At 43.4% G+C, this 26,154-nt stretch overlaps 1 protein-coding gene across 1 annotated transcript in view; it reads right to left on the reverse strand.

Annotated features, from left to right (window-relative positions):
- RBPJ (recombination signal binding protein for immunoglobulin kappa J region) overlaps nucleotides 1-26,154 on the reverse strand; it is a 310,932-nt gene that overhangs the window by 169,138 nt on the left and 115,640 nt on the right. The gene's annotated exons all lie outside the window — the stretch shown is intronic.

The raw sequence follows: 26,154 nt of genomic DNA on the forward strand, positions 1-26,154 counted from the left end.
GGCACTTTATCAATGTTAGCCTTCTTTAAAAAAAAAGAATATATATTTATATATATATATATACACACACATACATACATTAACTACTGTAGGTAGTTATAGTTAGAACCTACTTTCCATACGAAAAGATTATTTTTGATTTGCTAATATCTTTGGAGTCGTTTAACGAAACTTCGCGAAATTCTCCCCCAAAAAAATCTATCCAGGTCAGCTCCTATCCTGAAAGTTCGGGGGTGATTCGTCAAGCAGGGACTGAGAAAAAAAGGGGGGTCCCAAAACGTGTTTATCGTTTGTTAATTTCCATAGGAAATTTTGAGACAGGCTACAGCCCGAACTGCTGAATGGAAATACCCCAAATTTGGCAAAAAGTTGGTGCTCGGTTCAGAAAGCGACCTTTTTTTTTAAATGGTGTAAATACGTTCAGTAGTTGCTGAGAAATTAAAAAAAATAAGACTCAAAATAAGAGTCAAAAAATCAATTTCCCATAGGAAGCTTTAGGCAAGGCTACAGCCCAAACTGCTAAACGGAATTACCCCAAATTTGGCAAAAACGTAGTGCTTGTATTAGAAAGCGTCCTTTTTTTAAATGGTGTAAATCCGTTCAGTAGTTGCGGAGAAAGTAAAAAAATAAACGTTTTGATATCTACGGCCGCGGTGGATTCGCTAACAGTCCCGACCACAAGCTTTATTCTAATTGGCTGTCAACACTCCAGACCAGGAAGTGTTGGCAGCCATCTTGTGATTCGGTAGAACTGAGTTACAAGAAAACAGAGAATTAAGCAGGAGTAACAAGAAAAGAGGGCAGGTTAAAACACCCTGACCCTCTAGGCCTGCTCAGGTTGTCCAACAAGGACCCCCAGGGTAAAAAAAAGCATTTTATTTTAAACAGATTATCAGCCAAATTCACGCTGGGTGTGAGAATCCGGGCGAAATTTTTTTATAAAACAAGTGATGGATCCCGTGCTTCGTTATTTTTAAGTCCCCGGGTGGGTCAGGTCCCGGAGACATGCAGAAAATGTACAGCGGGGGCCTGCGGGGGGCCCCAGCAGCCCCGGGGACCACCACCTCCAGGGGCTTGTAGGATGAAAAAGCGGGGGCACGTAGACTCCCGCAGCTCCGGGGACCGCCACCTCCCGGGGCTCTCATTTTCAAAAAATAACCGGTGTGGAGGGGCTCAAGAACCCCCCCCCCCCATACGCCCTGGGGACCACCACCTCCGTGGGGCTTTGCAATGGTTGGGAGGGGGGCTGCCCGCCAGGGCCGGCTCCTGCAGTGTCTTGGAGTGCCCACCCCCGGGACACTGCTATTTGCTATGGTAGGCAAACTTGCTCACGCTTCCAAAATCCAAAGCAGAATTGCTTTTCCACAAGGTGAGCTGCATGTCAGCAGCTCCCCGTGTGGAAAAGCAATGCCAGCTCCCGCTATTCGCGGGGAGCTGGTTCGGACCCTGGGGGCATTGGGACTCCCCCCTACGGTCCCTAACGGAGCGACCAGACCCCGGGGGATGGGGTCTCCAGGGCTAGAAGTGGCCTGGGAGGTGGGCCACGTGCCCCCCCTCCCCTTTAAATAAATTTAAAAAAAATAAAAAGACAGACCGGCCCCGGGGGATGGGGTCCCCGGGCCATAATTGGCCTGAGGAGGGGGGCCAAGCTGCCCCCTCAGAAAAAATAATACTAATTCAAATGGATGGGCAGGCCTCGGGGATGGGTCCCCAGGGTCAAAAGTGGGCTAGGGAAGGGGGGCCACACCCCCTCCCTGCACCACTGTGCAAGCGTGCCCCGTGGAGCGTTTTAAGGTGAGGAATTAGTTCCCCTTCAATCCTGAGAGTCCCTGGGGTCTATCTAGCCCACCAAGTACCTTTAGAACGCGCCACAAGGTTGGGTTGCAGAGAGGTGGTCTGAGGTCACGCCCCTTTTTACACCTCTCTGCAACGCAGCTGTATGGTGCTTACTAGAGGTACCTGGTGGGCTAGTTGGCCCCCAGGGATCCTCAGGATTCAAGGGGACTTAATCCCCAAATTTAAAACAAGCCACAGGTGCGTTTGCACAGTGGTGCAGGGAGGGGGGTGGCCTGATGTGACAAGTGTGCAAACGCGCCCAACTGAAAATACGCCACAGGGCGTGTTTGCTCACTTGTCTTATCAGGCCCCACCCCGTCCCTTCACCACTGTGCAAACAGGAACTCTGGTGCGTTGTAAATTGGGAGATTAAGTCCCCTTGAATCCTGAGGGTCCCTTGGGTCCAACTAGCCCACCTGGTAACCCCCAGTAAGCGCCAAGTTCTGCGTCACAGAACTTGGAGCTTACTTTAACTTTCCTGTATACAGACTCCCACAAATAGATAAAATCTAAGACAACATAGTTTAACTAAATTCTTCTTCTTGAAATCCTGACTGGGGCCATTTAGTATTTGCCTGCTGTGTTGCTGAGACCCTCTGATTCCTCTTTGCTGGTGTGTCCCTGCAGTCTCCCTCCCGCCACCGCAGCTCCTCATCCTGTGGCCGCCGAGCGGAGGGAGACTACAATTCCCAGGCTCCCCAGCGCCTCAACACCGGAAGTGACTCACCCTGGTTCGCGCCCAGAGGCGCTTCAGAATCACCACAGCCCCCGCGTCGCGGGATCGGGCGCAGGTCTGCGCCGGGCTCCTCAGAGGCTCGAGGAGACTGGACTGGGCTATCCCCCTAAAAACTGGATCCTTGCAATGCCTATTGACCTCTTGTTAACCTTAACCTTAACCCCTACTAGCCTCGGCGCACTACTAGACAGTGCTGTACCTTTGCGCAGCTCTTGTGAATTTTAAAATTCCTCGTTTTGTCTTCTTGGTTACTTTTACTTGTATCACTTATTCCTTTTTTTTAAATTGCCGGTCACGCTTAACCTGCACCTCTGACCCGCTCACATGCACTATAATTGGAAGAACACCGCATTTTGCGGGTCCCTCGCCCCGTCTCGTTGGTGGCCATCTTGAGTGAGGGTTGAGGCTTCCAGCGGTCTAGTTCTCACTAGGAGGCTAGACCAGCATAAATACAAGGCAAATCCCAGGTGAGCGCCCCTACTAGCTTAGGCGCACTACTAGACAGTGCTGTACCTTTGCGCAGCTCTTGTGAATTTAAAATTTCCCCGTTTTGCCTTCTTGGTTACTTTTACTTGTATCACTTATTCCTTGGTTTTAAATTGCCGGCCACGCTTAACCTGCACCTCTGGCCAGCTCACCTGCACTATAATTAGAAGAACACCGCACTTTGCGGGTCCCTCGCCCCGTCTCGTTGGCGGCCATCTTGAGTGAGGGGTGAGGCTTCCAGCGGTCTAGTTCTCACTAGGAGGCTAGACCAGCATAAATACAAGGCAAATCCCAGGTGAGCGCCCCTACTAGCCTCGGCGCACTACTAGACAGCGCTGTACCTTTGCGCAGCTCTTGTGAATTTTAAAATTCCCCGTTTTGTCTTCTTGGTTACTTTTACTTGTATCACTTATTCCTTGGTTTTAAATTGCCGGCCACGCTTAACCTGCACCTCTGACCCGCTCACCTGCACTATAATTGGAAGAACACTGCACTTTGCGGGTCCCTCGCCCAGTCTCGTTGGCGGCCGTCTTGAGTGAGGGGTGAGGCTTCCAGCGGTCTAGTTCTCACTAGGAGGCTAGACCAACATAAATACAAGCCATGCCAACGCGCAGCGGTATCGCGCAGGGGGATCGCCGGATATCCGCCGGAGTTACGCCTGAGTTCAGCCCGTCTGCGCCCGTCCGCGTTGAGGACGCGCTGCAGGACGAGCTGGACTCGGCTTACACTCCTCCTTCATCTTTTGAGGTACTTAGGCAATATTCTATTTCTGAGCTGTTGGCTCTTAAACCGTCAGCGCATTCTTGCTATTATTGCTTTACTCAAGAGCGGATATTACATTCCCATTTTTGTCCTACATGCAGAGCTCCCCTTCGCTTCCCCGCTCCCGTCCCTATAAGACCCCATTCGCGCCTTGGAAAACATCTTACCATCCCTCCTAGAACGGGTTTCCTAATAAACGCGCGCTCGCTCATTAAAAATAATGTTGCCTTCCACGAGTTCGTGGAAGAGAGACAGCCAGACTGGGTCTTTGTGACGGAAACCTGGGCCTCGGACTTCTCCGGTCATGACTTACTTCTGGCCATTCCTGATGGCTATTCTCTCCATAGGCAGGACAGATTGCGCCGTAGAGGTGGAGGACTTGCCATCCTCTATAAATCCTCCCTTTCTTGCACCATCAAACCCCTATCATGCTCCAAGACTGTTTTGAAGCTTTATACTTCTGCATTCTGTGTGCCCCATCTGTCTCATTCACCGGGATACTTATATACAGACCGCCTGGTCCTAGAGCTAGTTTTTTGTGTAGATCTACTTAGAATCCTTGAACCCTATTTCGGAAAATCTCGTCTCTCTATTTTTGGCGATTTCGATTTCCACCTTGATGAAGTTGGTTCAAAGGACACCTCTACACTAACTGAGTCACTTGAAGCCTGTGACCTCGTTCAGATGGTGAACAGCCCAACACACAAGGCTGGCCATATTCTGGACGGGGTATTTTCCAGTGACTCAAGATTATCTACTGGCCCCCCTTTGCCACTGGTCTGGACAGACCATCTTGCAGTGCCGCTAGAACTTGCTCTCCCTGCCTCGGTCACGGCTAACCAGGTCGCCACCACATATGCTCTCAGGAGAAATTATAGAAACATCACCGACAAAGCTCTTGCCCCTTACGTTCGGACTACAGAGCCCTCCTCCTCAAGGGAGGCGGGTGAGGCAGCTCAAGAACTCGCGGACTCCATCACTACTGCAGTTGAGAAGCTTGCCCCCGCCTCTCTCCGCTATGTGGCGAGGCAGAAGCCCACTGCTCCCTGGTTCTCTGAACATCTGAGACTTCTGAGGCAGAGCTGTAGGAGTAAGGAGAAAAGCTGGAGGAAATCTTGGGATATGAAGGACCGGGAGGAACACAAGTCTTTGCGGGAATACAAACAGAGAGTGATCATGGAAAAGCAGGAGTATTTCTCCAATCTTACAAGTTCTCTAACCTCATCTAGAGAACTCTTCAAAATTGCTGATTCACTGTGCTCTCTCCAACTTCCAGATCCAGTGGTGAGCTCACAAGATCTCTGCAATAACATCTCGGATTTCTTTTATAGTAAAATCGCGGATATCCACACTTCCTTAGAAGCTCAACGCCACTCCCTGGACGATGATGTTCCTCTCACTATAGCCAACCTTGATACTTTGCTTGAAGGCCCCTCCGAATCCTTCACCCAATTTCCAGCACTCTCACTGGAAGGACCTAATCTCCTGCTAGACAAGGCCAACTCCTCCTCCCCAATGGATCCTGTACCACTAAAACAGTTAAAGGAGTGCAGAAACAGCATTCTTCTGCCTCTGCTTGAAATCATGAACGGGGCTATTGTCCAGGGTTCTTTTCCGCTGGTGTGGAAGAAGGCTATAGTGAAGCCTCTCCTTAAAAAACCGTCCCTGGACCCGGGCCTCCTTAAGAATTTTAGGCCGATATCTTTACTTCCAGCCCCGGCAAAGATGTTAGAAGCGCACCTTAATACACATCTTTCCACCTTTCTTGAATTTAGGGAGTATCTTGATAGCTCGCAGCACGGATTCAGAAAACATCACAGCACCGAATCCGCTCTCACTGTTGTGGTGGATAACATTCGTCGCAAAGTTGACCTTGGCCAAACCACAGTGCTGGTCCTATTAGACAAATAAGGAAATTGGTGGTTGGGTTATAATTGCGCTGGGTAACAGTGATAATAGTAAGGATGAGAAAATATATAAAAGCTCCAAGGACAAGGTTTAGACCACCAATCTAAACACAACAGGCATGAACCAGTCAATGCCCTGATACACAACACAACATTTATCCTGAGCTAGTACGAAAATTCACTTTGCAGCCAATGGACAAATCGCAAATCACTGTTTGTTTTCTTCTCTTCTTTCTTTTATTTCATGCGTTGATTGTTCATAAAACCTCCTAGCCGACACGTGTTTCGTCTGATATGGCGTTAATCCACAGACTTCTTCAAGGCTAGAACAATGTAATTTTACAGTTTTAAAACCTGTACGTATGTATGTTTATTTCCAACACCCTTATTTTTCAAGAACTCAGATTTTAGAAGAGTCCCATTATAAAGTGTTGCAAGTTATCAACATCAAGGAGCTGGTGCAATAACACCTAGAGACCACACAAGGTGCTCTGAAGAGAAAGTTTTTGTGAGTGGTAATCACCAAAATGACAGAATATATATAATAAAGTTGTAATAGAAAAGAATCCCACCACCGTGATCTTTATCCTATGTGCGTTTCACATCAACACACTGTTAAAATTTCAGTATTCATAAGTGTGAGTTGGTTGCTGTGGCCAGAGAGAGATAGCCCCACATCAACATATCGTGCTCAACCAAAATTATGAATCAATCATAAGTACCTTAAATTGAGTAAATTCGGCCTCTAATCCCTTGTTCAACACCCCTGCCACAACGTCATTGGGGTTCAGTTGTCCTCTTAGCTATCAAAAAAAGACCGCAATTCAGGACTTGAATATCGTCTATCTATGTACACATCAAAAGCCAACCTTAGTCTCATTATATTTAGTACTCACTCTATTTTCGTTGTTTTAGCCCGTGGGTAGTGGTTAAAATCAGTCTCTCTCCATACGGTATTAATCGGGTATTTTCCTCCTGTAGTCAAATTAAAATAAATGGAATCCTGCTAGTTAGGGAATATTCATCTCCGTCATCATTAGAGACATTTAGATTTATTAACTGGGGTCAATCTTTAGGTGACCCACACTTTAGGCACTACAAGCTGTGAGAGTTAACCCACTTTGCTGACAGCAAGTTCTACTCGCTGTAGTTGCGCGCACTACACGACCCATATCCATTAATAAAGCGCAGCAAGTCGTGCTCGGCAAGTTAACGCCGCCACGAGAAAAATCTGTATATGTGCGGGGTCTCACCTGTGACGATATCTCGTCTTCTCTAAAACCGGGTTCCTGGCGTTCAGCACCCGCGCCATGTCGGAGTATCTACAAATACCCACGTCCGGTGTCGGACATAGAAAAGGGACTAGCCGCATATGGTGTGGTTTCCCAAGTGGGAATCCGCGCCATCTTAGAATGTATGAGCCGATATCTTATCCCTACCATACGTAATATCTACTCCAAGTTTTGTAAATATATGGGTGCACACCGAATAGGGAAATAGAAACACAGACACCCACCGAAGATTTCCATCACCAGGTGTCATTTCCTTTAGTCTCATTACTAACATCATGACAGTATATGTTTTCACAGAGTCAGTTACTAATACATATAACGTTCTTGGTCTGGACAGAGATTATCTACCTGAACAGTCTAAAACAGAGCGTATCATACGATCCCAGCATATGGTAATCAATATTATCTCAAAGTTCATATTATACCAAATCAAATTAGTGTCATGAATATTCACACAGTCATACCTCTATATTGATTTCACTAAGGTATTCGCCTAATTTTACAGTAAAATGTAAGAACAGTATCATTCTCATAGGTATACTTAAAAGCAGCTTTACCCGATCATAACATAATAAATTCACAAAACATGATTAAAAGCATGCTTATCAAAAGATCGTGTACATTTAAAGATTCAACATATAAACACAATAGCTGTTCTTTGGGTCATAAGTTCCAAATAAATCATATTCAAATGACGTACACAAATTGGCATTTAGAGTACTCCATCCGGAGTGTGTCATCAATTAATTTCCCAAAAAGAATTGAAGCTCATCATCAAAATTGAGACCCCTCTCTACCGCATGAACCTGCATTATCCATCTGGCCTCGAGTTGTCCTAATCTGAGCTCCCTGTTTCCTCCCCTCACATCTTGGGGCATTGTTTCAATACCATGGAATGACATGGCTAAATGTTCACTCTGTGATCCGCACTCCACAGCATGTGCTGTTAGGGGATGTCTCAAATCTTTATTCTTTAACGCTCTAAAGTGTTCTGCCATGCGATCCCTGAGTCTGCGTATGGTGCTGCCAATATATACTCGGTCACATTTACACGTTATCGCATATACCACATAGGTGGTGTTGCAGTCAATGTGTGATTTTATGTGATAGGTTTTAGATCCATTGTATGTAAATTGTAGTATTCCGTGCCGTGACATTCTACACATACTACAGTCACCGCCCCTGAACGAGCCTTTTGCAAGTAGGTGTAACCAATTCGGAGTCCTCTCTGTTAGTTTAGGGTAACTGGGACTAATCATATTTTTGATCGTCCTACCACGTCGATATGATATAGAGGGTCGTGAGTTAATGTAGTCTTTTAAGGTTTGATCAGAACTCAGTAGGAACCAGTACTTTTTCAGTATTTGGTAAACCTTAGATGACCAAGGATTATAGTTGGTAATCAATCTCACCTTATCTTTGTTACTGTTGCTGTCATGGGATTTAGCATTCAGAGTTTCTTGTCTGTTTAGTTTAGAGACTCTGTTTTTTGCTCTACATAGAACATCTGGTCCGTAACCTCTCCTAAGGAATCTCCCTTCAATGTCTGTTATACACTCTAGAAAATCGCCATCCTCACTACAGTTGCGTCGAGCCCTATATAGTTCTCCATAGGGGATTGAGGTGACTGTAGACCTTGGGTGTGCACTATCATTGTGTAGAACTGCATTACAAGATGTAGATTTCCTATAGAGCTTACTACACAATTTGTTGTCTTTTACATATAGGGTTAGATCTAAAAAGTTGATTCGCTCTTTGGAATGTTCTATAGTGAAGGTCATATTATACACATTGTCGTTCATGTAGGCAAAAAAATCCAAGAGTTCAACCTCACTTCCAGACCATATAAGTATGAGGTCGTCTATGTATCTTCCATAATAGTTAATGTAAGAGTGCCATTTTGCACCGCCTCGGCCCCAAATGTGTACCGCCTCCACCCACCCCATAAATAGGCAGGCAAACGACGGCGCAAATTTAGAACCCATAGCGGTCCCACAGGTTTGCTTATACCATTGATCTTCAAAGAGAAATACATTTTCTTCCAGAATCAGTCTTGACATCATTAAAATCATATTGGTGTGCTCCAACAGTTCAACCGGTCTCCTATGTAGGAAGAACTCGAGGGCCTTAAGACCCAACTCATGATTAATATTTGTGTATAGGGAGCATACATCCATCGTGACCAATGTCATCTCTGGTTCCCACTCGAAGTCATTCAAAATATTTAAGATATGCTTAGTATCCCTGATGTTAGAGGGTAAGTTTAAAACATACGGTTGGAGGAATGACTTCGAGTGGGAACCAGAGAGGACATTGGTCACGATGGATGTATGCTCCCTATACACAAATATTAATCATGAGTGAAAATGTATTTCTCTTTGAAGATCAATGGTATAAGCAAACCTGTGGGACCGCTATGGGTTCTAAATTTGCGCCGTCGTTTGCCTGCCTATTTATGGGGTGGGTGGAGGCGGTACACATTTGGGGCCGAGGCGGTGCAAAATGGCACTCTTACATTAACTATTATGGAAGATACATAGACGACCTCATACTTATATGGTCTGGAAGTGAGGTTGAACTCTTGGATTTTTTTGCCTACATGAACGACAATGTGTATAATATGACCTTCACTATAGAACATTCCAAAGAGCGAATCAACTTTTTAGATCTAACCCTATATGTAAAAGACAACAAATTGTGTAGTAAGCTCTATAGGAAATCTACATCTTGTAATGCAGTTCTACACAATGATAGTGCACACCCAAGGTCTACAGTCACCTCAATCCCCTATGGAGAACTATATAGGGCTCGACGCAACTGTAGTGAGGATGGCGATTTTCTAGAGTGTATAACAGACATTGAAGGGAGATTCCTTAGGAGAGGTTACGGACCAGATGTTCTATGTAGAGCAAAAAACAGAGTCTCTAAACTAAACAGACAAGAAACTCTGAATGCTAAATCCCATGACAGCAACAGTAACAAAGATAAGGTGAGATTGATTACCAACTATAATCCTTGGTCATCTAAGGTTTACCAAATACTGAAAAAGTACTGGTTCCTACTGAGTTCTGATCAAACCTTAAAAGACTACATTAACTCACGACCCTCTATATCATATCGACGTGGTAGGACGATCAAAAATATGATTAGTCCCAGTTACCCTAAACTAACAGAGAGGACTCCGAATTGGTTACACCTACTTGCAAAAGGCTCGTTCCGGTGCGGTGACTGTAGTATGTGTAGAATGTCACGGCACGGAATACTACAATTTACATACAATGGATCTAAAACCTATCACATAAAATCACACATTGACTGCAACACCACCTATGTGGTATATGCGATAACGTGTAAATGTGACCGAGTATATATTGGCAGCACCATACGCAGACTCAGGGATCGCATGGCAGAACACTTTAGAGCGTTAAAGAATAAAGATTTGAGACATCCCCTAACAGCACATGCTGTGGAGTGCGGATCACAGAGTGAACATTTAGCCATGTCATTCCATGGTATTGAAACAATGCCCCAAGATGTGAGGGGAGGAAACAGGGAGCTCAGATTAAGACAACTCGAGGCCAGATGGATAATGCAGGTTCATGCGGTAGAGAGGGGTCTCAATTTTGATGATGAGCTTCAATTCTTTTTGGGAAATTAATTGATGACACACTCCGGATGGAGTACTCTAAATGCCAATTTGTGTACGTCATTTGAATATGATTTATTTGGAACTTATGACCCAAAGAACAGCTATTGTGTTTATATGTTAAATCTTTAAATGTACACGATCTTTTGATAAGCATGCTTTTAATCATGTTTTGTGAATTTATTATGTTATGATCGGGTAAAGCTGCTTTTAAGTATACCTATGAGAATGATACTGTTCTTACATTTTACTGTAAAATTAGGCGAATACCTTAGTGAAATCAATATAGAGGTATGACTGTGTGAATATTCATGACACTAATTTGATTTGGTATAATATGAACTTTGAGATAATATTGATTACCATATGCTGGGATCGTATGATACGCTCTGTTTTAGACTGTTCAGGTAGATAATCCCTGTCCAGACCAAGAACGTTATATGTATTAGTAACTGACTCTGTGAAAACATATACTGTCATGATGTTAGTAATGAGACTAAAGGAAATGACACCTGGTGATGGAAATCTTCGGTGGGTGTCTGTGTTTCTATTTCCCTATTCGGTGTGCACCCATATATTTACAAAACTTGGAGTAGATATTACGTATGGTAGGGATAAGATATCGGCTCATACATTCTAAGATGGCGCGGGTTCCCACTTGGGAAACCACACCATATGCGGCTAGTCCCTTTTCTATGTCCGACACCGGACGTGGGCATTTGTAGATACTCCGACATGGCGCGGGTGCTGAACGCCAGGAACCCGGTTTTAGAGAAGACGAGATATCGTCACAGGTGAGACCCCGCACATATACAGATTTTTCTCGTGGCGGCGTTAACTTGCCGAGCACGACTTGCTGCGCTTTATTAATGGATATGGGTCGTGTAGTGCGCGCAACTACAGCGAGTAGAACTTGCTGTCAGCAAAGTGGGTTAACTCTCACAGCTTGTAGTGCCTAAAGTGTGGGTCACCTAAAGATTGACCCCAGTTAATAAATCTAAATGTCTCTAATGATGACGGAGATGAATATTCCCTAACTAGCAGGATTCCATTTATTTTAATTTGACTACAGGAGGAAAATACCCGATTAATACCGTATGGAGAGAGACTGATTTTAACCACTACCCACGGGCTAAAACAACGAAAATAGAGTGAGTACTAAATATAATGAGACTAAGGTTGGCTTTTGATGTGTACATAGGTAGACGATATTCAAGTCCTGAATTGCGGTCTTTTATTGATAGCTAAGAGGACAACTGAACCCCAATGACGTTGTGGCAGGGGTGTTGAACAAGAGATTAGAGGCCGAATTTACTCAATTTAAGGTACTTATGATAGATTCATAATTTTGGTTGAGCACGATATGTTGATGTGGGGCTATCTCTCTCTGGCCACAGCAACCAACTCACACTTATGAATACTGAAATTTTAACAGTGTGTTGATGTGAAACGCACATAGGATAAAGATCACGGTGGTGGGATTCTTTTCTATTACAACTTTATTATATATATTCTGTCATTTTGGTGATTACCACTCACAAAAACTTTCTCTTCAGAGCACCTTGTGTGGTCTCTAGGTGTTATTGCACCAGCTCCTTGATGTTGATAACTTGCAACACTTTATAATGGGACTCTTCTAAAATCTGAGTTCTTGAAAAATAAGGGTGTTGGAAATAAACATACATACGTACAGGTTTTAAAACTGTAAAATTACATTGTTCTAGCCTTGAAGAAGTCTGTGGATTAACGCCATATCAGACGAAACACGTGTCGGCTAGGAGGTTTTATGAACAATCAACGCATGAAATAAAAGAAAGAAGAGAAGAAAACAAACAGTGATTTGTGATTTGTCCATTGGCTGCAAAGTGAATTTTCGTACTAGCTCAGGATAAATGTTGTGGTCTGGTCCTATTAGACCTCACGGCTGCGTTCGATACTCTGTCTCCCGCCATTTTAACATCTCGGCTCAGGGAGGCAGGGGTTACTGGACCGGCCCTGAGTCTTCTTAACTCCTTTCTCCATGACAGAGAACAGAGAGTCATGCTCGGAGATTTCCTCTCCCCTGCCAAGTCATTGCAATGTGGGGTGCCACAGGGGTCGGCCCTGAGCCCGACCCTGTTCAACATCTACTTGGCCCCCCTTGCTAGACTAGTAAGATCGCAGGGGATGGAGGTGGTGTCTTACGCCGACGACACCCAGATCATGGTGTCGCTGGCCCACTCTGTCAGTACATCCGCATTCAGCTTTAGGTCATGCATGCAGCGTGTGGCGGAGTGGATGATCCTTAACTCCCTAACGCTGAATGGCGACAAGACAGAGGTCTTGGTCTTCGGTAAAGACCAACACGTGTGGTCGAGCGAGTGGTGGCCTCCATCTCTCGGCACCTGCCCCACTCCCTCCCAATCGGCCAGAAACCTCGGCGTCATCTTTGACACTTCACTCTCTATGACGTTCCAAGTGAATAGGACTGTGGCCACTTGCTGGGGTGTTATCAAGATCTTAAAAAGAATTCTCCACTATCTCTCCTTCCAGGCGCGCAAACAGATTGCGATTGCTCTTGTTGGCTCCAGGCTTGATTATTGTAACTCTCTTTATGTGGAGTTCAACAAGGGCCTTATCCATCGACTGCAAACTGTACAGAACGCCGCAGCGCGCTTCGTCCTGGCCCTTCCCATAGCATCATCTGCCACCATTGCTAGGAGAAATCTTCACTGGCTCCCCGTCCAGTTTAGAATCTCCTTTAAGCTCCTATGTCTTACATATAGAGCACTTGCGGCTGGCCCTGCGGACGCACTTGGTACCCTGCTCACCCGCTAGGTACCCACGAGACGCCTACGATCGGCCGGGCTACACCAATTGGTAGTGCCCCGCGCTAGGTTGACCAGATGGGGAGCGAGAGCTTTTTCTGTTGCCGCTCCTCAGCTTTGGAACTCCCTTCCGGTGGAGATCAAAACCTTACCCTCCATCGACCTGTTTAAAAAGGCCCTTAAAACCTGGTACTTCATCAGAGCCTACCAATGAGATACTGCTGTCTGACCTGGCTAGTTCCTTTATTTGATGTAGGCGCCTTGACGCCCATTGGGCTAAGTTAGCGCGGTATTAGACACAATTCATTTATTCAACTGTAAAAAGGGGCGTGGCCTTGGACCACCTCTCTGCAACGCACCTCTGTGGCACTTACTCGAGGTACCTGGTGGGCTAGTTGGCCCCCAAGGCCCCTCTGGATTCAAGGGAAATTAATACCCCCAACTTAAAACCTGCCAGGGGGCATATTTGCATAGTGGTGAAGGGAGGGGCGGGACTGTTGTGACGTGTGTACTCATCCAATCACTCCGCCAAAATCAAAGCACTTACAAATTCACCATGCACTCTCCTTGCAGTACTCTAATCATCCGGTCAGTACCCATGCACTAACGCATGCACTGCTACAATACCCTGAGCACTATATATGCAGTCAGGCCATCGCCCTGTCAGTACCCATGCACTCCTTCAATCACCCAGCCAGCACGATGCACTTATCCAATCACTCCACCAAAACCCAAGCACTTATAAATTGACCATGCACTCTCCTTGTGATACTCTAATCTTCCAGTCAGCACCCATGTACTCATGGATTGGCCCAGGCACTAACACATGCACTGCTACAATCCCCTAAGCACCTCCCATGCAGACATCTAACCACCTACGCACTACTGATTCACTCCTCCAATTTCCCAGGTAGTACCCATGCACTCCAGAAATCCCTCTGTCACTACCTATGCACTCCTCCAATCACCCAGCCAGCACTATGTACTTATCCAATCACTCCGCCAAAACCCAAGCAGTCATAAAATCACGATGCACTGTCCTTGCAGCACTCTAATCATCTATTCACTACCAATGTACTCATGCAATGACACAGTCACTAACACATGCACTGCTAAATCCTTGTGTACTACCCATGCAGTCCTCTAACCACCTACACACTGCTCATTCGCTCCTTCAATTCCCCTGGTAGTACCCATGCAGTCCAGCAATCACCCTGTCACTCCCCGTGCATTCCTCCAGACACCCAGACACTACCATGTACTAATCCAAACACTCCGCCAATACCCAAGCACTTATAAATTCGCTCAGGCACTCTCCTAGCAGTATTCTAATCTTTCAGTCAGTAGCTATGTACTCGTGCAATGATCCAGGCACTAACTGATCACTGTTACAATCACATATGCCCTACCCATACAGTCCTGTACCCACTTACACACTTCTCATTTGCTCCTTCAACTTCCCAGGTAGTAGCCATGCACTCCTGCAATCACACTGTCACTCCCTGTGCACTCCTCCAGTCACCCAGCCACTACCATGTACTAAGCCAAACATTCCTCCAATACCCTAGCACTTATAAATTCACCACACACTCTCTTTGCAGTACTCTAATTATCCACTCAGTACCCACGTATTCATGCAATGACCCAGTCACTAACACATGCACTACTGCAAAAACTGGTACTATCTATGCAGTCCTCCAATCACCCAGCCAAGCCTATGTGCTTATACAATCAAAACCAAAACCCAAGCACTTATAAAATTACCAATCACCCTCCTTGTAGCACTCTAATCATCCAATCACTACTCATGCAATGACCCAGGCATTAACTCATGGCAAATACAGAGGTGGTCATGCTAATCACAGGGGTACCCTAACGCATAGTGTTCCCTAGTGTATGTAGGGGTTTTCACTGTATTCCAAGTGTCTTTTAGCATAGCACTGGCTCTAGGCCTGGTCAGTCAGAGTCAGTTACCACCAGTACCCATCAGGAAAAAGTTTGGAGCACAGGAGGACCTTCTGCTCCTCTGGTGGTTCTTCCTGTACTTTTCTACGTCTTTCTGGACTTCTGTTGCCTCTTTCTGCATTTGTCTTGCTACTTTCTGCGCTTTTCTTCCTCTTTCTTCACATGTCCTACCTTTGTAGGTATAGTTAGAAATTAGCATTTAAAAAACCTTTGAAATTCACTGAAAAAACCATAGGTTTCAGGGACGTTATAGTTAGTGGGAGATTTAACTCGTACAAAACCATAGAAATTCGGACGTTATAGTTAGTAGACCCAACTATAACGTGCGCCCCCGCAATGCACTGCTGACGACGTCACATATTACTTCACTCATGACATGCTCAGTGACATCACTGATGACATCACTGATATCTCAAATGATATCACTGATATCACTGATATCACTGATGACATCATTCACATGATCATCTGATGCACCGCCTCATACCCTAATAAAACCTTCCATACACCCACTCTAAAATACAGAGCACCAATATCGAAACCATAGACAGACCAATAGCAGTTAGTACATACCTGCTCAGTGATTCAAACGTCTACACACACACACATCCGCCCACTAACCAAGTCACTCATACACAGTCATTCATCTATACAGCCACTGATATACCCACTCATAAACCCATATAGACACTTACATACTGCCACTCACTCAAAGTTACTCATAAACCTGGTCAGTCATACACAGAAACTATCACGCACTCATTTCCTTGTTTATACAGTCATACACACACCACCATACTTATTTATACAGATACTAACACATACTAACTCTCTTAAACAATCACTCATAAAAACACACACTCATCCATACAAATATTCTTGCAATCACTCACTCTCACATATAATCATTTATATACTCCAACACTCCCATATACTGCTTTAAAACATATGTAGTTACTCACACATGCACCACTGAGACATCCATTCACTCACCAACACACCCACTCACCCACCCATACATCGGTTTCAAAATGCACTCTTGAACCCATACACCCAGTGAAACAACCACTCACATGTCAATGCACAGATTCGCATACCTCTCACCCACAAAAACACTCAGACACCCATACAGTTATTCAGACAACCAATAAATAACCTATATAGAAACACATGTAGCTACTCACCAAGCCATGCAGCCTCTTACACAGCAACTGACAGACTAATAAAGACATTCACAGTTTAGTCACTAACCCATGCATTCAGTAAGACACATTTAATCACTTGCTAATATAGTCAGTCACACACTTACTAAATCATCCATTCAGACATTCATACACCCACTCTTACTTCAATGTACCTTTGATGCCATTTGAGATGTCATGAGTGATGTCACTGACAATGTCATGAGTAATGTAATATGTGACGTCATCAGGAGTGCATTGCGGGGCGCACGTTATAGTTAGGTCAACTAACTAGAACAGCCGAATTTCTATGGTTTTGTACGAGTGTAATCTCCAACTAATAACGTCCCTGAAACCTATGGTTTTTTCAGTGAATAAATATATATATATTTATACACACATGCATACATATATACATACATACATACATCTGGAACACACTTGATTCTTCCACAATTGCAAGGGATGAATGGCATATATAGGAATTTGATAACCTGCAAAATGTTGGCAGGTGCTGCACACATTTCACTCGAACAAAACATTTCAGTGGAAACTTGCTTGTCAACACCAGACATTTTTTTTAACATTGCATTTAAGTTATTCAACTAGTTTACTTTCTATACACTACTAACCCATTTTCAAAGTGTAAAACACAGGACTTTAACATGTGCGCAGGATTGAAATTTTGACTTCTTTAAAAGACATGCATGGGATTTACACGATTTTTCAGTACACAGACTTTTACAAAATACTCATCAAGTACAAGATCAGCCTGCTTTACCAAGCAATACCACTATGTGCAACACTGTGTCCCCTTTGATTACATCCCCCTTTAAAACTCGATGTTCTGTCGACAAAACATTCCTCATATATTTAGAATTAATACTCAGATTAACAGACACATCACCACCAACACCCCCTTAACAGTTAAAATAACAGAATCATCTTGAGACAAGAAAATGGCTATGGTCTTGAAAAGCTTGTCTAAATCGTTGAATATCCCAAAGCAACATGTACATTTTAGAACTCATCAAGCATAGCTTGAATCCTCAAACGAATTACAACTTGCCTTCCTATGACCCTGACATTACTGAAACATCAAAATATGAAGAATCTCATCTCTCCAATCTTGTGACATTGGAGAAACTGAACTTTAAATTCATATTATATCCTCTCTCCACTGTGACACAGATGTAGAGACTTCTGGGAATTACACACACACAAAATCCTCATCTTTTAAGTGTACCAATAAACAGCAGAGGAAGAACTGAGTTAGACTAGTGACGGCACTACAATTACTTGTTCACACTAGAGGGGATATATGTAACCAGGCTAATGTGCTTTCATTAAACAAGTGGTAGTTACTATTTGATTTTTATTTTTGTTCTGGTGAGTTTAATGGTGTTTGGAGATACAGTTTGATGTCGTCTGACAAAGGAGACATATTAATTTATTTTGTATAATTAATATTAGAACAGGGGTATATAAGTATATTGTTGAGGCTTTTTATGTTACTGTGTTAACAGGGTTTCCTGTATTATCCAAACCCTTTTAGACACGTTTACTGCAGAATTTAGTACGTAGTTACAAAGGGACTGGATTATCCAAGGATGAGGTTTGGTTTCTAGAAACACCAACTTGCTACTAATCTTGCATCGTCTGCTATTTGGTGTTAAACGTAAATGTCTTAAATGTAGATCAGCTGTTGATGCACAGGTAGCTGCCCACTGTACGCATCCAGGGACTTAGATTTCACAGTTACGTAGATAAACAGCAGATCATTAGTTGAATACTTGATAACAACCGAAAGGGTTTTTAGTGTAAAGGGAACACTTGCACTCTGCAGGATAATCAGCTGTTCAATAGACCTGGAACTAAGTAATATGGTGCTGACAGGCAAGGGGTAACCCTACTGACCCCTTAACTAGTGTTTGGAACTCCAAACTCATACAAAATTTAGCCAAAGACCTGTGCACACATAAAGTCAAAAAACAGAGTATGTTCTTATTAAATACAAATTGACAAAAGATCGCCACAACTTTTCTTGCTTCTTTTAATGCTGGTTTGCATAAAGACCAGCCAGCCGACACGTGTTTCGTCAGAGAACAGTCAATTCTGACTCTTCCTAATAGTAATAGAGAATAATCCCTAAACCGGTGATAATTCCAACCCGGCCAGGGTCTGAGATAGCGCGACGTTAATCGAAAATGCGATAAAGATGCGGATTCCCAGCTGATAAAGCCACTGATGGTCAGAAACAATAGGAAGAATATTTAGGTCATTTGAAGTTAGAAAGTATTGTCACTAGTTGATAATCAGTACGCCAAGTCTGGCTGATATGGGGTCAAAGAAGGACGAATAAGTCCAATTGATTTAGGATCACGTTAATGTCGAAGTAGTCTGAAAAACTTCAAGACACGGATACGTGTCAAGTTTAGGATAGAGACAACTACCCCACGTCTCGGCGGTATTCGACACGTGTTTCGTCAGAGAAGAGTCAACTCTGACTCTTCAGGGCTGGAATTTAGAACAAAGGAAGTTCACTCAGAAAGCCACAAGTACAGTATAATCATGTCCTAACACACACGAAAACAAACTGTCAAGACTAATCCGACAACAGTGGAAACGTAAATGACAGTTTCTCAAATAGTTATCTGCTAAGTCATCACATGAACAATTTGTGTCCAGAAGGTGGAATGGTGTGAGATCACTCATCAAGTGGGTGCCAAAGAATGTGAGTCCTTCATGCACAAAAGGCTGACAAGAATACAAGAGATGTATTAATTAGAGCCAGAGTTAAAAAGAGTGTTGCAGGAAGAGAAAGACCATCTAGAAACCCCCATGCGTGTCAAAAGGGAGTGTAATGACATCAACTTAATAATACACCATTCACACATATGTGCTGCCCATAGTTTATCCCTAAAAACTTCTAATTAGAAAAGAAGCATACAAGGCACATACCCAAGTCCTAGTAGATATAGAGAATAATCTATAAGAAAGGGGAATAGAATAAAAAGACTTTTAATTAAAAATTAATTTAATTAATCATGAATGGGGCAAAAAAGCTAGGATAGGGGTGGGTTGTTGCTGCTTTGGTAACTTACCCTTAAACCGGTGAAAATTCCAACCAGGTCTGGTACTGAGACAGCGCGACGAGAATCGCAATTGTGATAAAGATGCGGATTCCCAGCTACAGAAGGGAGGAAGAAAGGCAATTCTTAAAACTAGTCCAAATACAAAAAATTAATGGGGTGTCACAAAACTGCTAGTGCGACATACCTGATAAAGCCACTGATGGTCAGAAACAATAGGATGAATATTTAGGTCATTTGAAGTTCGAAAGTAGAAAGTATCGTCACTGTGGGAGGAAAATAATGAGTCAGAAATGGGATAGCAAAGAAGCACGGTTTAGGTGACTAATTAAAGGGAGAAGAGGGACTGCCACTGTCCCACCTCTATAACATACCTTGTTGATAATCAGTACACCAAGTCTGGCCGATATGGGGTCAAAGAAGAACGAATAAGTCCAATTGATTTATCTGCACAGAAAAAACGGAGACCCTATCAGATCTGATGGGTATATATAGTTATACTCCAAACACCCTAAGTGATGGAAAGTCAAATAGAAGCACACTTACGATCACGTTACTGTCGAAGTAGTCCGAAAAACTTCAAGACACGTATAAGTGTCAAGGTTCTAAAAAATTAAAAGATTACATCAAGTACTTGTCTATTCACGGGCCACCAATACGCCTATACACATAACTGACATTCAGGCCGGAATAAGCGGGTCCCAAAGTCCTAAATAATACTCACAGGATAGAGAAAACGACCCCACATCTCGGTGGTATTCCATATTGCCCGGAAGTGAGATTTCCGGGGAGACCGGAGATGAATTGAAGGGAGTGTGAAGTGAAAAACTAGACCGCGTCTCCTAGTTCCGGGATAAAGAAACTGGGAAAGCGGAAGAGGAATTTTACGGGAATGTTTAAGTCGGGAAATTTTGAAAGGCAACAATCCGTAAATCGGCATAGTAGAATTGCAAGAGCAAATTAGTTCGAGTTACTAAATATATGCACTGGCTTAATTTCGGAAGTCTTTGATATAGTGTCAAAGTCTAAAGAATTAAACTACAAATTGCAAGTCTGTCTACCAAGTCTATTGAATGCCATATAGAAAAATGTCTCAAGTATCACGTAAAGCGCAGTACATCCCCAAAAGTACGAAACAGCAATAATTAAATCAAAGGGCTGATTCATTGACTCGCTAGTGGCGCAACTAATGTGCAGTGCATCCCAACGACACGTAAAGAGCAATAGTTAAATGTAAAAGCTAATATATTGACTCGCTAGTAGGGCAAATGTTAGCAATCACAATACACACACAACCATGTGTGATGGGGCCCAATCACCCCACCACATCACAAGAACTGAATGCTCTCACCACTAAACCTATGTAAGGTGCTTCTAACGACAAACATCATTTGCTTCAAATTTAAGTAAGGGAAATTCATACAAAAGTGAGTCCAGTACTCCACGAGGAGAAAATTAACTACAGCACGCCAATTTCACCTGTGCCCCCAGATATTAGGAAGAATAGGTGATAGTGAATGCATAAAATGTAGATATAGGCCTGGTCACACTAGTTACCCACTGTGCCTGCCAGAGTGTTGATATAAGGGTGGATTAGTGACATAATAGATCATTGAAGTCTAACAATTACAAAATAGGTAGTTGCAATCCAATCGTTAGAACAAGCACTGGCGTTGCCAATAGGTCTCGCAGTAGGAAAGTTGGAGCTATTGGTTGTGTAAATGACATAGCCCTTTATGTATTAAAAATGATAACAACAGTGAAAGGCATTGTTATTTGCAATTGTAATGGCTCCAACTGTCGTACTGCGAGATCTATTGGCAACATGAGTGGTTTTCGTGTGTGAGTGGCGTTGTGTGTGTGAGTGGCGTTGCGTGTGTGAGTGGCGTTGCGTGTGTGAGTGGCGTTGCCTGTGTGAGAGGTGTTGCCTGTGTGAGAGGCGTTGCCTGTGTGAGTGGCGTTGCCTGTGTGAGTGGCGTTGCCTGTGTGAGTGGCGTTGGCTGTGTGAGTGGCGTTGGCTGTGTGAGTGGCGTTGCATGTGTGAGTGGCGTTGCGTGGTTGAGTGGCGTTGCATGTGTGAGTGGCGTTGCATGTGTGAGTGGCGTTGCATGTGTGAGTGGCGTTGCATGTGTGAGTGGCGTTGCATGTGTGAGTGGCGTTGCATGTGTGAGTGGCGTTGCATGTGTGAGTGGCGTTGCATGTGTGAGTGGCATTGCGTAGTTGAGTGGCGTTGCGTAGTTGAGTGGCGTTTTGTAGATGAGTGGCGTTGCGTAGATGAGTGGCGTTGCGTAGATGAGTGGCGTTGCGTAGTTGAGTGGCGTTGCGTAGTTGAGTGGCGTTTTGTAGATGAGTGGCGTTGCGTAGATGAGTGGCGTTGCGTAGTTGAGTGGGCAGCGTTGCGTAGTTGAGTGGCGTTGCGTATTTGAGTGCCGTTGCGTAGTTGAGTGGCGTTGCGTAGTTGCATTGAGTAGTTGCGTTGTGTAGTTGTGTTGCGTTGCGTAGTTGACAGTGGCGTTGCATGTGTGAGTGGTGTTGCATGTGTGAGTGGCGTTGCATGTGTGAGTGGCGTTGCATGTGTGAGTGGCGTTGCGTAGAGTGGCGTTGCGTAGTTGAGTGGCGTTGCGTAGTTGAGTGGCGTTGCGTAGATGAGTGGCGTTGCGTAGATGAGTGGCGTTGCGTAGTTGAGTGGCGTTGCGTAGTTGAGTGGCGTTGCGTAGTTGAGTGGCGTTGCGTAGATGAGTGGCGTTGCGTAGTTGAGTGGCGTTGCGTAGTTGAGTGGCGTTGCGTAGTTGAGTGGCGTTGCGTAGTTGAGTGGCGTTGCGTAGTTGAGTGGCGTTGCGTAGTTGAGTGGCGTTGCGTAGTTGAGTGGCGTTGCGTAGTTGAGTGGCGTTGCGTAGTTGCGTGTATTTGCGTGGCGTTGAGTAGTGAAGTTGCGTAGTTGAGTGTCGTTGCGTAGTTGACTGGCGTTGTGTAGTTGAGTGGCATTGCGTAGTTGAGTGGCGTTGCGTAGTTGAGTGGCGTTGCGTGGTTGAGTGGCGTTGCATGTGTGAGTGGCGTTGCATGTGTGAGTGGCGTTGCATGTGTGAGTGGCGTTGCATGTGTGAGCGTTGCGTAGTTGTTTAGTTGTGTGGTGGTGTTATTTATTGATTCTTTGTTGGTGCTGTCTGAGTGTATTTTAGTGTTGCTATGTTTATAGTGTGATGTGTATATTTGTAGATGTGATGTTGTGTAACTATTTTTTAGCATTATGTAATAAATGGAATGTGTATGTAATTTTTTTGTATTTTTTTGTGTGTAGTAATATGTTGACTGCCTTTGTTGATGCTTATGTATGTATTTGAAATCAAAAATGGCGGACGCAATGCGTCCCCTTCACGCAACCTACGTTTAGTAGGTCATCGGTCTAGTTTTTTTTTGCTTTCCTTTTGGAAGTGTCCAATTTTTGAGTGACGTTTTATTTCAGCCAATCGGAGCGCTACGTTTTTGACGTTGCGTTTCGATTGGCGTGCGTCAACGGTGGAATTCCCCAGAAGATCGAGATTCGCGGGTCGCAGAAGGCGTGTTCTTGTTCCTGTGCTGTTGTTGCGTCGTTAGACAGGTAAGACTTTATTTCTAATTGTTTTATTTATGTATTCAAATGTAGTATTGATAGTATGTATAAAGTAACGAATATTATATTTTTTATAAAAATGTAAATCTTTTGTTCGCGACTATATGACTTTTTTGTTATTTACTTATAATATAGTTAATTAACTGTTTATAAAGTTGATATATAATGTCTGTTTCTGTCAATTTTAATGTTTTAATTGGTTCTATTTGTATTTTTACGTACATGATCTGTATTTTAACTTAGAAGAAGTATGTACTTTGTATTTATGTAATAACTGGATGTGATAAGTTTTAATGATTTAAATTGTTTATTTTTTCAATGACAATGTTTGTAAATGTTTCGGAGGCACAGTGTTTAATTGAAGATGTGTAAATGTATACTTTTGCGAATGTTATTTATGTTTTTAATTTTTATTAACGAAATATGCGAATAATGTAAGGCAACTGCAAATGTGGATGTTTCTTTGTGTTTTAATTTGCAAATGTATGTTGACGTTATTTTCATTATTCCTTCATTTATCTGTGTTGATTGTTTCGCTTTTAAATTTGTAGTTTTGTGATTGTTACCTAAAGGTGTTAATAATGTACGTATTATGAGTTAGTTATGTGGTTGTTAGCTAGTGTCGTTTTTATTTACTTGGTGCGTAACAGATCTTGTGCATTTTATTTATTTATTTTTTTTTTTTTGCATTTTCGTTTTGTTGTTTGGTCTTAGTTTTGTAGTTGATTGTCTAGGTCTCAAAAGGATATCGTACATTATTTTTTTTAAAGTAGTTGATGTGAAACGTTAATAATAGTGTGTAAAAAACTTGCTGTATAGTACTCGAATAAAAAGAGCATGCTAGTTTAATAATGATGTGAATTTTTTAAACGCCGGAAGTTGTCTGTAGGTGTTAATTGGAGGTGAAGATAGTTCTAGACAATGTACCCTTCAGAGTGAAGGCATCTTCTTTCAGCATAGCATTATTGTTAGGTTGATAAGTTGGCAGAAACCGTTATTTTTGATGTTTCCTATTTGTGGGTAGGCGGACATTTTCAGAATGTTCTGAATCCGTGACCTGGGGGACTCCTGTGTAGTGCCTTGTGGACGAAGCAACGATCCACAGTCTGAGCATGTGGTGTAAAGGGTGCTACCTGTAGCTTTGTTGTTTGATGATGAACAAGTTGTGTGTGATAGTAATGTGTTAATCCAGTCTAGGAGTGTTCACCGCAGGAGCAGGGTGCCCTTGTGTGGGAGAACAAGAATTTGCAAGAGTCCCCAAAGTAAGCTTAGGTGATAAAAGACACAATAGATTACGTCTTTGACATTATGAATGATAGTAAAGCATAATATTGTGTGTGTGAGGATGAGGGTGTGAGGGTAAATATTGCCTAACGCTATTTATGTGTTTTACGGTGTAGTTGGAGGGTGGACTTGGACGGTGTGAGTGTGAGTGTGAGTGGATGTGAGTGTCTGGGCATTTGATGTTGTGAGTGAGGCTGAGCGTGTGTTGGTGAGTGATGGTGTGTGAGGGTATGAGTGTGATTGAGGGTGTGAGCTTGTGAGAGTGTGAGAGTGTGATGTAGGGTGAGGATGAGTGAGGGTGTGTTCGGCTGAGGGTGTGATTCATAGTGATGATGCCTATAAGTGATCATTTTTTCCTTGTGAATATTGTACACTTCAAATGTATTAATGTTGTGAAGCGTTTTTTCAGGAAGCTAATCCTGCCCTATGTAATGTTGATTGATGCTGTTGTTAAGGCAGAATCAAAAAACAAACACATCAGTAACCTTTGTTATATAATGCATGTCAAAAGTAATCATTTTTTTGTACGGTACACATCAATTTGCACTGCAAAAGCTTGGCTTGCATTAACATAGATGCGCATTGATTTTGTCTGTGTTTGCTTATTCGAGACAATGTTTACCTCCTTATAAATTTCCGACAACAGATGTGCATTAATTGTGGCAAACTATAAGTATGAAGCCACCTTTAAAAATAGTATTGTTGTTGTTGTTTAGTTTGAGTGAAATTCTTTCTTGTACTTATTAGTGAATTGCAAGTAGGATGTGATGTCTAGTGTTCTTGTGATGACGGACTTTATTGTTTTTGTGGATTATTTCCACCATTGTTTAATTGTTTATTTACTTCCCCTTACTTTAGTGACTGCTTTATGTTGTGAATTTTTGTCCTTTAGAGGTGTTTGTCCCCTTTTAAATAGGTGTATTACTCGCTGTGTATTCAGATGTTTCCCTTTTTTCTTCGTATTTTTTTTGTTTCTTGAAAAAATGTTATATTGAACAATCCTTTACTGCGTTTTTATGTATTAATTTGTGCACTGCCCTTGCGATGCATTAAGTTTTAATTTTTGAATACCTACAAGTGTGTAATGTGATGTTTTGTTATTGAATTAAATTTTGCCTAATGCTATTTACTTTTGGAGTTGGAGGGTGGATTAGTAGTTGGAGGGTGCATTAGTAGTTGGAGGGTGGATTAGTAGTTGTAGGGTGGTGTTGTAGGGTGGAGTTGGAGGGTGGAGTTGGACGGTGTGAGTTTGAGGGTGAGTGGATGTGAGGGTCAGGGGGGGTGAGGGTGTGTGATGGTGTGTAAGGGCGATTGAGGGTGACTGTGTGAGTATGAGTGAGGGTGTGAGAGTTGTGAGGGTGAGGGGGGTGAGGGTGTCTGAAGGTGAGGGGGCGAAGGTGTCTGAAGATGAGGGGGTGAGGGTAATGGGGTGTGAGTGTGTGTGATGGTAGGTGTGGGTGAGTTAGGGCGAGTGTTATGAGGGTGTGAGGGTGTGAAGGTGAGTGAGGGTGTGCAAGTTTTAAGGTTGAGTGTGTGACTGTGGGTGAGGG

Source organism: Lissotriton vulgaris, chromosome 3_2, assembly GCF_964263255.1.
Source record: "Lissotriton vulgaris chromosome 3_2, aLisVul1.2, whole genome shotgun sequence".
NCBI classification, from domain to species: Eukaryota; Metazoa; Chordata; class Amphibia; order Caudata; family Salamandridae; genus Lissotriton; species Lissotriton vulgaris.